The following is a 15,854-nucleotide window of genomic DNA, read 5'->3' as shown; positions in this document are numbered from 1 at the left end:
CAGAGGCAGAGAGGCAGGTGGATCTCTGAGTTGGAGGCCAGTCTGATCTACACCGTGAGTTCCAGGACAGCCAAGGCTACACAGAGAAACCCTGCCTTGGAAAACAAAAACAACAAAGGAAAACCAAACCAAACCAAACCAAAAGAGCCTACACCCCTACATCTGGTTTTGCGGGATTTTCTTTGCCCATAACTGCTCTGAGGAAAGACTCTTTGTGACAGGCAGAGGAGGGGATCCAGAGCTGACAGTTCAAGGTCTTGGCCTTTAAGGCTCAGTGAAGGGAGGGAACAACCATTTGTAACAGAGTCAAGGATGTGGCTCAAAGTCAAGGGCAGCCAGGGAGGCCTCCTCTCACAGGCACAGAACTCCTGGCAGCTGGCCAAGAGCCTGGGCTCCTATGAAGGGAGGGGCAGCTGCTGGAACCCCAAAGCCCCTTCCTTGGTTGTGGATTCCATGCCCCTGGGAGGATGCTGAAAAACCGACCAAGAGTTGACTGAGACTGTAGTGTGGAGGGGAAGTGCCTTCTGGAGGAAAGTGGAAAGCCAGACTGAAGCCAGGTGGCCTCTTCTGCCACCTTGCTGATAGTGACAGAGAGAATGCCCTCCAGATGCCCACCCTGAGCCCAAGCCTATTCTGTTTTAATAAAAGTTGTAAAAAAAAGTCGACAGTTGACCCAATAATACTGTTGTGCAAGGGAAATGTTAGTGACCCCCCCCAAAACAACAACAACAACAACAACAACAACAACAACAACAACAAAGCCCCCAAAAAACCAGACAGGAGCCAGTCTGATGTAACTCACAACAGGGTCTTTATTCTATTCGAGCTAGTTTGGGCCCCACCAACGCATCGCCATCGCGCAGGACGGTTTTGGTGGTGGAGGAGTCCTGAATAGCTATCGGGGGCAAGGCTTTATAGTAAGCAGCAAGCAGGGAATACGTGTGCAAGCATCTAATTGGAAAGCTCCTGTGTCCTTTAACATAAAAAGTGTTGGGAGTCATATCATAAACTTAACTTCTGCCCCCTTCTGCACTGGTAGTCGTTAGGCAGGGGTAACCCGGGGTGCAGGTTTGTTGGGGGAATAACCTGGAGATTCTGGTCTTGTTGGGGCTTAGCCTAGAGCCTGGAGCTAGGCTCAGGTTTTGTTGGGGGGGGGGAGCAACTTGGAAACTAATGCTAGGTACCAGCCTGTTAGTTTACCTGAGTTTAAACTTAGGTCAGGTTCTCTAAAAAGGAGTCTGAACTTAAAAGATTTGATGAAACTGTCTCGAAAAACCAAAAAAAAAAAAAAAAAAAACCAAAAAAAAAAAAAACAAAAAAAAAAAAAAAAAGATTTGACATCTCAATACCTCTTAGTTTTCTAACCCAAAGAAGTGAAGACTCAAAGGATTGAATATTATGTACTCAAGACCCTAATTATAGGGGCTGGGGGAGCCCCCTGTCTGTCTTCTGCTGTGTCTCTGTGTGTCTCTCTGTATCTCCTCTTCCTTCCTTCCTTCCTTCCTTCCTTCCTTCCTTCCTTCCTTCCTTCCTTCCTTCCTTCCTTTTTCTCTCTTTCTTTTTCTCTCAGCCCTGGCTAGTCTGGACTTTCCAAGTCCTGGGATTAAGGGCATGCCCCACCACACCTGGCTTGGGGGGAGGTGTTTCAAGTACGAGAGTCCTCAGGGTTCTCCCACCCTGCAGCCAGCTAAGATGGAAGGATCACCTCTGTTAGGCCCAAAGGAAATCCCAGTTCAAAAACTCCAAAAGACACTCCAAATATTCAGCAGCAGATACAATCTGGACTTCAGGAGAATTTCTGGCGGTTAAATAAAAGCCAGCATTCTGCCGGGTGTGGTGGCGCACGCCTTTAATCCCAGCCAGAGCTATACAGAGAAACCCTGTCTTGAAAAAAACAAAATAAAACAAAACAAAACAAAAAAAAGCCAGCATTCTTCAGGAACTCGTGAAGCCGGTTCCCTTCTAAGAGAAGTCATTTCCCTACCACTGAGTGAGGGGACAAATGCTGGCCTGCAGGCTCACTCAGTTTCACAGAACTACACATTTTAGAGTGCACGCCTGTACCCTGACTCTTCTCCCCCACCCCCTCTGCCAGCTCAAGAACCTCCCAGCTATGCATTTCTCCATAGAATCCTGGTACTTTGGCTACTTTCCCCCCTTGGTCTCCCTCTCTCCCACTCTCTTGGTCCTATCTTTGCCTTCATCTCTTGTCACCCCGACCTTCCATGGCCAGGTCTGTCTGTCTGTCTGTCTGTCTGTCTGTCTGTGTCTGGGCTCTTCAGATGCCTCTGGCTCCCCTCTCCCTCCAATCTGCAACAAACACCTCCCTCTCAACCAGACCACGGAGCAGTCATGTTGCCAGTTTACAGATCTGGTGTTGGTCTGGGGCCTGACTCTCCTAACGTAACCACGCCGCTGACCTGGTTCTCCTAAGGTATGTGTTTCTGCTGCCATCAGCCATCCACCGTATTTAACTCCAAGTTTGAGAGTCTGCCTCTTCAGCTGCTGATTCTCTCCACCTGCTCTGCTTCTCCACCGTGATTCTGCGTGATCTCTCACGCTCTCTGGGCATCAGGTGGAAAGGCTCTGTCTCTCCCTGACTCTCCCTCCAGGTCCTCTCTCCTTTGCCTCAGAGCTGCCAGCTTTGACTGTTAGCTCCGGGAGCCCGCTACAACTACAAAGTCACACCAGCGTGCCGGCAAGCTCCTCCTGTGCTACCAGGCTCCCATCAGGTGGAAAGGGACACCTCTTCTCTGTGATTTGTGACATTTCTCTCTGACAAGTCTCTCCGTCTGCTTAGGAAGTCTTGTCACCAGGACATGTACTCTTCTCTCTCCCATCCCTGTCTCCCCGCCTGCAGGTTCTCAGCTCCTTCCTAGAGCTCGAGCTGTCTCTCTTTCCTGTCCCTGTACCCTGCTCCCTCCTAAGGCTCCTCCCGCCCCCACCCCAGGAGCAGCCTGCTCTGGGTGACCTCCCTGGCTGCTTCAGTCCTGGAGAGACATCAGACAGCTTCCTTAGCTTTCCCGGGCCTCTGCCTTGAATCCTCCCTCTGATGGATGTCCTTCCCCTAATCTCCATTCCTCTTTGGACGAGATTCCATTGAACCTAGATGTCTGCAAAGGGCTCGGACTCCGTATAGCTCAAGGGCCACAAAACAACACACTTGATTTTCAAATTCAAGTTGATTGTGACAACTTCTTTTTTTTTTTTTTTTTTGAGACAGGGTTTCTCTGTTTAGCCCTGGCTGTCCTGGAACTCACTTTGTAGACCAGGCTGGCCTCAAACTCAGAAATCCGCCTGCCTCTGCCTCCCGAGTGCTGGGATTAAAGGCGTGCGCCACCACGCCTGGCTTATTGTGACAACTTCTGCCAGCACGAAAGTCTCTTTTTTTTAATGTGTTTTTTGTTTTGATTTTAAATTATTTTATTAGATAGAAGATGCGATTTTTATGTTAACACATGGTTTGTTGTACTTTACGAGGGTTTTTGTTGTATTGATAGGGTTTCCTATAGCCCAGGCTAGCCTCAAACTATCTGTGTAGCTGGAGGTAACCCTGAACTTCTTCTAATTCTTTTTTTTTTTTTTTTAAAGAATTACTTATTTTATGTATGTGAGTACACTTTAGCTGGTTGTGAACCATCATGTGGTTGCTGGGAATTGAACTCAGGACCTCTGCTTACTCTGGCTCCACTCGCTCCAGCCCAAAGAAAGATTTATTTATTATTATATGTAAGTTCATTGTAGCTGGGATTTAAACTCAGGACCTTTGGAAGAGCAGTCAGTGCACTTACTGGCTGAGCCATCTCTCCAGCCCCTCAAAAGTCTCTCTCTCTCTCTCTCTCTCTCTCTCTCTCTCTCTCTCTCTCTCTTTGGTTTTTGAGACAGGGTTTCTCTGTGTAGCCCTGGCTGTCCTGGAACTCACTTTTGTAGACCAGGCTGGCCTCGAACTCAGAAATCCACCTGCCTCTGCCTCCCGACGGCTGTACAAAAGTCTCTTATTCCTAAACTTTTCTTCTTTCCGCCTTTGGGAATCTCTTACCTCACTTTATACTTTTTGCTCTCTACTCTCAATAAATCTCTAAAAACATTGTTTAAACTCTCTTATCTCAGGATTAGAAAAATCATTGGGTGTGGTCAAAATCTGTAAACTCTGTAACAGCAAGTTAGCTTTAAGCTTGTAAGGATCTGGGAAATAGTGGCGCACGCCTTTAATCCCAGCACTCGGGAGGCAGAGGCAGGAGGATTTCTGAGTTCGAGGCCAGCCTGGTCTACAGAGCGAGTTTTAGGACAAACAGGGCTACACAGAGAAAGACCTGTCCCAAAAACCAACCAACCAACCAAACTCCCCAAAAACTTGTAATAAAAAGGGCTGATAGTAAAATAAAAATCTGTATATAGGATGTAATATCACTATTAGTATAATTACTATGTAAATATTACTATAATACTACTAATAATGACATTGTTAGTATTAGTATCAGCAGTATTAGTAGTAGTAGGATTTTTCCCAAACCAGGGTTTTCCTGTACAGCCTCTGTTTAAACTCTTGGACAAGCATCTGTTGGACAGATGTTCTCACAGATAGATTTTCTGTGCTAGTCTTTTATAGTGGTCATGTGTAAACAGCACACATAAGGCTCCTCCTTCATATCCCTATGCCTGCCCGCCCGCCTGCCTTCTCTCTCCTCCCGCCCACCCTCCCTCCCTTCTTTCTTTCTCTCTTTCTCTCTTTCTTTCTTTTCCTTCAGTGCTGGGGATAGAATCTAGAGTCTTGCGCAGACCAGACAAGTGTTATTTATTTATTTATGAGGGTTGACACAAATGATTCCATTTTGACTAACAAGTTTTACAGGCACAAGCTCTCAGTGATAAGACAAATAGTTTTGGGGGGCTTACCCCGTACCGCATGAGTGTGACAGTAGAGATGCTCACTTGAATTTTGTAGTGTAGTCGATTTTGACTGCATGGCTGTGCTTGCAACCCTAGCACATACATTTGCCTTCACACGCACGTATATATGCCTACATGCACGTACACATGTTCACAGTCTTACACACGTGTACACACTAGCATACAAGTACACATAAAAGCTTATACATGTATGCATGTGCACACCCACATGCATACTGTTATGTTTTATTAAAAAAAAAAAAAAGAAGCCAGGGATATGTCTGGTGGAGGCACGGTGTGGCGTGGGGGAAGGGGTGCCTCTGGGGGTCCAAGCTGACTGTTTCTCCCTGACTACACCGCAGTATGGTAGAGAATAGAGCTTATTGAGGGCATGGGGAGGGGAGTTGAGAGGGTAGTAGAGACAGAGAAAAGCAGAGAGAGAGGGAGAGGGGGGAGGGGGAGGGGAGGGAAATGGGGAGAGAAGGGACAGAGGGGGAAGAGGGAGGAAAGCAAGAGAGCCCCTCTTAGAGTAAGTTGGGCACACCTGGCTGTTGCCAGGTAACTGTGGGGCAGAGCCTGGAAGGAAGGCTAACGCGCACAGTCATGAGTGCCAGGAATATGTGCTCAGATATGTATATAAATGCACACATGTGTGCACATATGTAAGCTTACACAATGCACGTGTGTATGCACACACATACATACTCATACTCTCACAAACATGTATACACACATATGCTTACCCTCATGCACAAACACAGCGGTGGGCATGCGCACATATGTAAGCTTGCACCATGCACGTGTGTATGCACACACATACATACTCATACTCTCACAAACATGTATGCACACATATGCTTACCCTCATGCACAAACACAGCGGTGGGTATGCTAGTTAGTGGACTGCGGTGATTGCTTCACAGAGGATATGGAGACCAAGTCACCACATCGCATGCTCAACCCCTGAACCCCAGCCATTATGGGGAGAGTGAGTACATTTTGTGAATTATTAAGTTCAGTAATTGATGTAGTCCTGTCAGCAGAATGAAGTAAGGACAACTTTTATCAGGATCTCTCTCTAAAAAGGGACAAAATGACCTGAGCTGGCGCCGTCCCTCTTCCTGTCCATCCTGGTGTCCTGCTGATTGTTTGGCAGTCAGCGGGGGAGGGTGTCCCTTTGGTTTCTGATCCTTCAAGAAATGAAAAGATAAGGAGGTTACCCACACCACCGAGAGTCTGGGCCCTGCCAGGCGCTGCCCACACTGGTGAAGGGAGTATGGGGGATCCCTCTGTGGCTGAGTGGGAGGTTGAGAGGCCCTGAGGGACAAGAACTCACAGAGAGGAGCCAAGCCAGGGCTGAGTCAGATCCAAGCAGAGTGTCAGAGGGGACCTGCTCCCACGTGGCCTCCAGGGCCTTCTCCTTTTGAAGCAATTACACACGGCCTCTTTTCTCAGCGGCTCCCTCTGATAGCAGCGATCCGTTCCTGTTATAGTCTAGATGAAAGGCTCGGGGTTAAAATTCGCCTCCCAGGAAATTCATTCATAGTGTGTTTAGTGGAAGAGGCTGCTGAATATGTGTGGAGAATACAAACTCAGCCCAGAGCAGAAACCTCCGATCCTGGAGTGATGCAGGGCTTCAGCAGGACCCAGGAGAGGCCTGTGAGAACCCAGGTCATTGGAGCTGGGTGGGCACGTTTGGTAGCCTGGGGTCAGGGGATGTCTGTGAGTTCCAGGCCTGTCTCAAACAAAATAAAGAGCTGTGGACACCTTATAATCTCAGCACCAGAGGTGGGGGCACCTTAGCTACATAGTGAACTTGAGGCCAGCCTGGGCTACATGAGATCCTGTCTAAAAGAGCCAAACCCCAAAGAAACAATTACAGCAAAATCAAAATGTTTTATTATACTATATATTTCCAGTTCTCACCCTGGGGTACGGGCTGTTGGCACTTGGAAGTGGAGGCCAGGGATGTGGCGTAAGGTTTCAGGGTGGTAACAATGGTCCCCAAGACCGATGATTTATCCAGCAGCAAGGCCAGCCATGCAGTGTCCGAAGGCTCTGCCTTAAATGGACCTTTAGGACAGAGGGACGAAGCTGGCTTTTGGCAGGAAAGAACGCAGGTCTTGTCCTATTTTCTATTTGTGTGGAAAATATGTTTACTATAAAGAGAAAAGAGTCCGTCAACCCCTGTGGAAGTGGCAGTCTCTCGGTGCATCCTGTGACTCAGACACACACACATCCGTCCCCTGCTTTTTCATTGTGATTGATTTAAGGCAGCCAGCGAATTAATTGGTTTAAATGTTCCAACCTGAAGGCAAGTTCCTTTGATGGATGCGTGTGCCTGGCACACAGACGACAATCAATAGACATTTGCAGGGTGCACAGGAGTGGAGGTGTGCTGGGCGGGGGGTGGGTGGTGGGTGGTGGTGGGGGGGTTGGGGGAGGTGGGAGCTTCCTGGGGACTGCCTGTGTGTGTGGGTGTCACAGACCCCCTGGTGGGAGCTTCCAGGAGACACTCTGGGGGGGGGTGTCACAGGCCCCCTGTCTTTAGTGAGGGCATCCAAGGACCACACAGGGCCAGCAGGTGGAGAATGAGCCAGGTTGACAGAGAGGACACAGCAACTAGAGTTAGAAAAAGCCTCCTCAATTTCCCAGACTCTCAGGATGCTCCCCAGCCTTAGAGGGGCCATTAAAAATGCTCTTTGGAGAAGTAATTTTAGCTCTCATTGCAAATACTTCCCTCGATTCCGATGTCTTCTTTAAAAGATTCTGCCTGCCTTCACAGAAAATACCTTGAGAAAGAGGTAATTAGAGGGGCAGAGCTGAAGCTCTGGACTCTGCTTACAGGAAACCCTGGCTTCAACATCTGCACTTGCAAAAAATCGACCAATCGGGCTGGTGAGATGGCTCAGTGGGCAAGAGCACTGACTGCTCTTCCNAAGGTCCTGAGTTCAAATCCCTTCAACCACATGGTGGCTCACAACCACCCATAATGAGATCTGATGCCTTCCTCTGGTATGTCTGAAGTCAGCTACAGTGTACTTATGTATAATCAATCAATCAATCAATCAATCAATCAATCAATCTTGGGGTTGGAGCGAGCAGAGACTGAGCGAGTGGAGTTGACCAGAGTGAGCAGGGCTGACCAGAGTGAGCAGAGGTCCTAAAATTCAGTTCCCAACAACCACACAAAGGCTCACAACCATCTGTACAGCTATAGTGTACTCACAAACATAAAATAAATAAACAAATCTTTAAAAAAAAATAAACCAATCAATCAATCAATCAACCAACCAAAATAAAATAAAATAAAAGCAAAACCGTAAAAACAAACAGGTCAGTGGGTACAGGCATCAGTGGGTCCCGGCAGCTGGGAGCCAGCACAGGAAGTCTCTCTCTGCCTCTGCCTCTGTCTCTGTCTCTGCCTCTGCCTCTGCCTCTGCCTCTGCCTCTGCCTCTGCCTCTGCCTCTGCCTCTGCCTCTGCCTCTGCCTCNCCCCCCCCATTGCAGTTTAGTCTGTGGAGGGTGGTGGTCCTGACACGAGGACTGTAGGGATTCAGGAGTTTCGGGGACAAAGGCCTCCATCTGTTTCTTAGACATGATGCAGAGCCATGATGAACTCCGGAGGCGACATCCATCTTCACTTGGTCGGCTGTGATGTCCATCAGGAGATACCTCCAGGGTACCTCACCCCACAGCTCCCGGGAGAGGGAATATAAGGGCAATGCTGCCATCAATCAGATGGCTTATCAGGGAAGTAGACTTTTTTTTTTGGGAAGGAAAAGACGCCCCACCCCCACCCCCAATTGGGAAAATCCTAACCAGTCCCAAGCTCTAGATAAAATGGAGGAGCACTTATCAGGCTTGCCAGGCATGAATATATTCTGAAGAGACACTTTAGCTCTCAGACTGTTAAAACTATGACCCCAAGAAACGGGAACGTTACCCCAGAATCTGATGCTGGGAGAAAGGGAGCCTCCTAGGCAGAAGGGGATCTTTTCTCTCCACAGAGAGGAGCTTGCAGCATTACAGAGACAAGGAGGGGTTGGCAGTGGGCAGGATCACAGCGGGACTGGGCTGTTTGCATGTGTGTAACCCCGTGCTTCACATATGTGTGTGAGCCTCATGTCAGAACAAAAGACTGGAGGAGGTCACTAAGAAGTCTTAATTGGCTTCTCAAGAATGGGTGACCAAGCCTGGCTTCTTGGGGTACAGTGTCACACAGGGGAATATGGAATAGGAGCTTAAAGTCAGAGCAGCACACCATGGAAGGTTCTGGCAGCACATGAAGAAGGCCTGGAGATTAGCATGAAGGGCAGTGCCAGCCTGTGGTGGAATCTTGCAGTGGAGTAGATTATTTTGTTTCTGTTTTATGTGAATGAGTGTTTTGCCTGCATGTTATGTCTTTGTACCATGTATGTGCAGTGCCTGGAGGGGCCAGAAGATGGCACCAAATCCTCTTGTCCTCTTGGACAGAAGGCGTGGTTGCTGGAGACTGAACTGGGTCTTCTGGAAGAGCAGCCAGTGCAGAAATATCTGTCCAGCCTCTGGTTGTTTGTTGGGTTTTGACTATGTTTCTTTTTTTCTTTTTTTTTCTTTTAAAGATTTATTTATTTATTATATGCATGTGCAGTGTAGCTATCTTCAGACACTCCAGAAGAGGGTATCAGATCTCATTATGGATGGTTGTGAGTCACCATGTGGTTGCTGGGATTTGAACTCAGGACCTTTGAAAGAGCAGTCAGTGCTCTTAACCGCTGAGCCATTTCACCATCCCTTGACTATGTTTCTTATGCAGTCTTTTTCTACCACAGAGATGAACCAGGGAGGAGGCAGGGGGCTCCCCTAACAGAGGTGGGTGTCTGTTGGGGCTCATGGTCTAGCTTGGGTTGCTGATATAATGGAGACGACAGCTGAGTGGCAGCTGTCGACTGGTGGACCTGCTCAAGTTCTCCCATGTGGCTTGTGCCTACCTGGACCCACGCCAGGGGGAGCAGCCCCTCCAAACACTGACCACCTCTAAACACACAAGGCCTCATTGTCCCGCTGGTGGAAGCAGTCTCAGCTCACTAGGGGGAGGAACAGAGATGCCACTACAGAGTGGGCAGAAGGTCAGAGATACTGGGATCCTCAGAGTCACCACCCCTGGCAGCAGTTGCATAACTCCGTGTGTGTGTGTGTGTGTGTGTGTGTGTGTATGTGTACATGTGTAGGCTAGAGGTCAACACTGGTTGTCATCCTTAATCAGTCTCCACTGTATGTTTCTTTAGTTTGAATCAGGGTCTTACTAGCCTGTAACTCATGATATAGACATGGCTAGTCTCCAACTCATAGAGATATGCTGTTTCTATCTCCCTGGGGTGTTGGGATTAAAGGCATATGCCATTATGTCAGGCCCCACCTTATTAAACTTAAATATTTAGCTTTATTTTATTTATTTATTTTTTTTGTGTATGAGTGTTTGCCTGCATATATGTAATACATGCAGATGTGGCACATGCATACCTGGTGCCTGTGGAGGCCAGAAGAGGGTGTCAGATCCTCTGAAACTGGTGTTACAGATGGTGTGAGTCACTATGTAGTTCCTGGGGACTGACCCTGGGTGAGACCAAACGCTTTTAGCTGCTAACTCATTTCCAGGCTGGCCAGCAAGCTGGGTCCTCCCCTGTCTCTGGTCCTCCCAGCCTGGGACACAGATGTGTGCCATGGCATCTGACTTTTTATTCCACCTCATGTCCTCCAGCTTCCAGGACTAACCCTTTACTGACCGAGCCATCTTCCCAGCCCCTCATACTAATATCTTTAGGGAAGAAACATTCTACCACAGGTGACTCAGGGCCCAAAGAGGCTACTCAGAGTGGCAAGACTCAAAGCCCTCCTGAGTGAACCCCTCACAGTTAACGGGCAGGGCCCTGAGGCCTATAGGGTGGAAGAATGGGGGTGGGGCAGGCTGAAAACAAACCAGAAACCCCATTCCTTACTAACTAGACTTTGGCACCATGGTGCCTGACCCCAGTGACTTATGTCTAATACAGACATGTGGAATCTAACTCCCAACGATCCATAGGGCCTGAATTAGTGACTTTTCTGTTGCTGTGATAAAGCAACCACCATGAGCGAAAAAAGCTTAAGGGAGAGTTTGTTTTGGCCTCTGGTTCCAGCAGGTTAGATGTCCATGACTACAGGAAAGGCGTGGCAGCAAGAGCAGGAAGCTGAGAGACAGATCTCTGAAGCACACTGGAAGCAGAGAGAGTGACCCGAAAGTGGGTTGAGGCTGTAAACCCTCAGAGCCTGTGTCCAGTGACGTGCTTCTCCCTGCAGGGCTCTGAGCACATCCTGAAGGTTCCATAACATCCCCCAAACATCTCCACTGACCAAGGACCAAGTGCTCAAATACACGAGCCCGTGGGCTACATTCTCATTCAAACTGTCACAGAGCCTTAACCCAAGTGGCCACTCTCAAGAAAGAAAATGCATGGTGAAATCTACAGCTCAATGAGACAATGAGGGTTGGGCTCCCTTTTAGTTGGGTTCTGGGGATTGAACTCAAGTTGTCAGGCTTGGCTGCAAGCGCTCTTAACCTCACAGGCATCTCTCCAGCCCCCACCTGGCCAGCTTTTATTTTCGTTCTAGCTCTGTGGACAATTCTTTTATTGATTGATTGACTGATTGATTGATGTTGTGTATGTGTGTGTGTGTGTGTGTGTGTGTGTGTCTGTCTGTCTGTCTGTCTGTTTTCGACTGTGTCACAGTAAGTATGTGGAGGTTGAAGGACAACCTTCAGGAACTGGGTTTCTTTTCCTACACAGTCCTGGACATCAAAGTGAAGCCTTCAGGCGTTTCCAGGCCTGGGGGAGAACTGGGCAAGGTTAGAGGCTGTCTCTAATGAGCATTTTGCCCTCCCGTGGACATGGTAATTGTGCGAAGAGGGAGCTAAGGTCTCAAGTAACCTAAGCTAGCCTTGAACTCACTGTGTATCTGAGTTCGCCTTGAACTCCTGAACTTCTGCCTCTATTTCCCAAGCATGGAGGTTACAGGCTTGCACCGCCATGGCTGTATGTATGGTGCTGCGATGGAACTCAAGGCCCGTGCATTTCATGCAAACTTGGCAAGTGTTCTCGAAGCTTAGTTCTATCTCCAGGCTGGCTTTTCCTTCTCAGCTCTAGGCCTGAGCCCCAGGTCTTGTTCATGAGAGGCAAACACTCTACCACTGAGCTAGGCTCAGGTTTAACTTTTTATTTTGAAACAGAAAATCCCAAGGCTAGCTTTCAACTCCTTCTGTCGTCCAAGCAGGACCAAAGTTTGTGATCCTTCTGCCCCACCTTGAGTATCTGAGATTATAGGCCTGCACTACGAGGCCCAGTGAGCGTCTCACTTGTATACAGGTGTATTACCTATTTTTTTTATCCTGGTGACTCTTTAGCTTCTCCTGTGCCCGCCCTGTACGTGAGATCACTGTCTCACCTCACTGTGGTCCTTGTCCTACTTCTGGCATTTTGGTAAACCTGATCCCAGTGGATCCAGGCCTTCCCAGCAGACTCCAGGAACAGGCCTTGCAGGAATGCTAGTTTGCCACTGGGCACAGGGAGGAGAATGACCAGCAGGGGGCAGCAGCGTGCTTCCTTTGATTTCTCGAACACTTCAAAACAACCAATCAGCCATCCCACCAGCCCTTGGGAGTCTAGCAGGGTAGGCTCTGGGATGAGCACAGGAGGTGTGTGTGTGTGTGTGTGTGTGTGTGTGTGTGTGTCACACTGCCCCTCCCCGCTGTTCTTTGCTCTGATAAGGCTTCTTCTTCTTCTTCTTTTTTTTTTTTGTTTTTTTTTTTTTGTTTTTTTGTTGTTGTTAAGGCTTCTTCTTAAAACCTGTACCCAATGAGGTTCCCTGGCTTCCATTATCTGGCTCTGGTAAAGGAAGGGAGGTATCCAGGTTCTGAGGTAGCCACTGGTCATATACTCCAGAATGTGGGAAGGGAGGCTGGTTGGAATAAAGATGGTTGTTTAGATGTACGGTCTGTGCTCGGTTCTCAGCTGTTAGAAGGAAAAAAAAAACCCTGTAAACAACATAGTAAGTTCCCTGTGGCCAGTGCTGTAGATACCCTGGTTCCAGAACTACATTAGTAGAATGAGTTTTCTGGGCTCCGTTTGCCTTCTGAAAGTGCTGGGTCTAGTGTTATAGGACAGTCACACCTAGAGAATCAGGTTTGCAAAGACCATTCCCATCTGCCCTGCAAAGTTGGTCTTCCGGTCTCCCTAAGGACAGCGAGGCTCCGTCAGTGGTTCACAGGGTGCTCCTGGGGTTCGGTAGGCTTGGGGTTACACCTTGTCTTCCTGACTGTTCTGCTTCCCACCCCACAGCCTACATGTGAGCAGCTCTTGATGCTGTGGTGAGAGAAGGGGTGTGTGTCTCAACATTGTCCCTGATCACCAGGGGCGGACCTTGTTCCCAGACCTCTGCTCCAGAGGTGGAAGTCTTGTTTCAGGGGGTCACTGCAAGGGACACCTGTCCTCTGAGGCTGCCAGCCAAAGCCAGGCTGTTGTTACTCACTGGGTTCTGCTCTGAACAGGCGAAGATCCTGGAGGAAAACTGAGGCAGGCCAGGTGATTCAAGATGCTGTCATGTCATAAGGATAACTCAGCTAAGTGACATCCTGGTCCCTTGGTTGTGGACCTAACACCAGGGTTCCATCTTGTTCCTCCTGCCTTTCCTGCTCCATACTATCTCTGCTCCCTCCTCCTGGCTGGACTCTCTCCAGGTTATACCCACAGCCTAGCCTGGCACACCTTGTGCCTTCCTGTGGCCTTGTGAGCTGGTAACTTCAGTGGCCCCACAATCACAGAGCTCTGCAGAATGCCTGCATTGGCCATTCCCCCCCCCCCCCAGCTTAGAGAGACTAGACTCCTATCTCCTCTTGGATCTTGCTCCTGGGACCCCAACCCTGGCTCCAACTCGCCAAGATGGAGGGATTCACTTCCCTCTAGAGTCCCTGCCTCCCTTCTCCTCCACCCCCATCCCAGCTTGTATCCAACTCTGGGCTGCTTAAGTCAGCCCCAGCTACCTCTAGCTCATCAGTCTGGCTACTGTGACCTCTTCTCAGGCCTCTGAAACTCTGGGCAGTTTCAGGAGAGTGACTCTGCTGGCCCTCTGTCCTGCCTAGCTGAGGGGCTCAGCCAAGAGCCCAGTGTGTGGATCTCTCTGGAGCAGCACTGGCTGCCCCAGGAAAGCCTTAGCGCAAAGCAAAACCCAGGCAGAGTTTGTGAAAGGTGAACCCTGTTGAGCTCCACCATGTTAGAGCCCGGGACCCTCACAGCCAGGAGGCTTCAGCCTGTCTGTTAGGCAGGAGTCTTTCCTCTTCACTTTTCCTTAGGGGCAGCATCAGGTTTCCATTTTCAGCCTCATGCCTTTTTGCCTCTGGGCCCCGGGATGGCTGGAGGGGTGGTCTCAGAATGGACAGAAAGTGCTTGTCATCCTGCAGCCATCCACCAGGGGGTGCTGTGAGCTTATCTATGATGATTAGTGCCAGTAGCTGGTGTCCGAAGACTAGCTAGTTATTGACTAGTGGCTGGTGGCTGGTGACTTAGGGAGGCAGGTTACAGAGCTCTGGGACTGCAGTGCTGTTCCGTGTCAGAGGGATAAGGAGCTTCACAGACCTCAGCCTGTGTGGGACCTGGGTACTTCTGGTGCAGCTTGGGGTGGGGAAGGATATGTATTGGGCAACCACCGGGCACAGAACAGGGGCCTGCAACCTGGAGACAGAGGTCCAATTCAGTGCTATCCACTGAGTGCCATTGGTGGGTTCTTCAGCCTCTGGTCCAGTGTCCTGGCCTCTACACTGTCCTGTACTAAGGCTCCACCTTAGTTGGAAAGCATGGGTCGCATCATTTGGTGGCTATTTGGGAGGTGTGGCAGTCACCTTGCATGTCTCACTGTACTTGGCTGGTCCCTCAGCCAAGGGGTAGCCTGAGGGTCAGCTCTGATGGGGCTGAGAGCAGTCTCATGAGATCCAGGCCAGAAGGGGCTCAGTGAAGGTGGATGGGTCGGAGAGATGGACAAGGGTCTCCATGTGGAGTCTGCCATCTGAAGGCAGAAGGACATGTGAATTTCAAGGATGCAAGAAAGGCAGGGCATAATCTGCAGCTTGGAGGGGTAGATGGAGCAATGTGGGTGAGGTTAGCCGTGGGGTCCTCCTGAGACAGGTCAGGGTAGGCCAGGGAGAAGGCGCACCCACAGGACAGGCCTAGAGCAGGAGTCTCCACCACCCTGTGGCTGTTCACAGCTTTTCCTGACATAAGACTCAGGTCTGGAGAGGTCAGGAGGGCCTTGACTAAGTAAGCAGAAAGGGAGGGATGGGAAGGAGTGACAAAGAGAAACTGAGAGACACATCGCACATGTGCATATATGTGCATAAGCATACACACTCACAGACACATATACAGACACAAGTACACAGACACAGACATACACACAAATACACACAGACACAGACACACACAGACATATACACAGACACACATACATACACACATATGCACACATGCACACACACAGACACAAAGACACACAAACATATACACACACAGACACATACACACAGACAGATACACACTCACACACAGACACATACATACACAGACACGAACACACATAGATACATACACAGACACACACAGACATATACACACAGACACACATACACACACACAAACAGACACATACATAGACACATACACACACAGACACAAACATACCCACACAGATGCACACAGACACACAGACATACATATACACACATGCACAAGCACACAAGCATACACATTAGACACTCATAGACACACAGACACACAGACAACACACAGACACACAGACACAGACACACAGGCACACACACACACACACACACACACACACACACACACACACACACACGAGTCTATCTTGGCCTTCCAACCCTCTCCACACAGTCA

This window comes from Mus pahari, chromosome 3 (assembly GCF_900095145.1).
Source record: "Mus pahari chromosome 3, PAHARI_EIJ_v1.1, whole genome shotgun sequence".
NCBI lineage: Eukaryota > Metazoa > Chordata > Mammalia > Rodentia > Muridae > Mus > Mus pahari.
Note: the sequence above shows the minus strand (reverse complement) of the source record.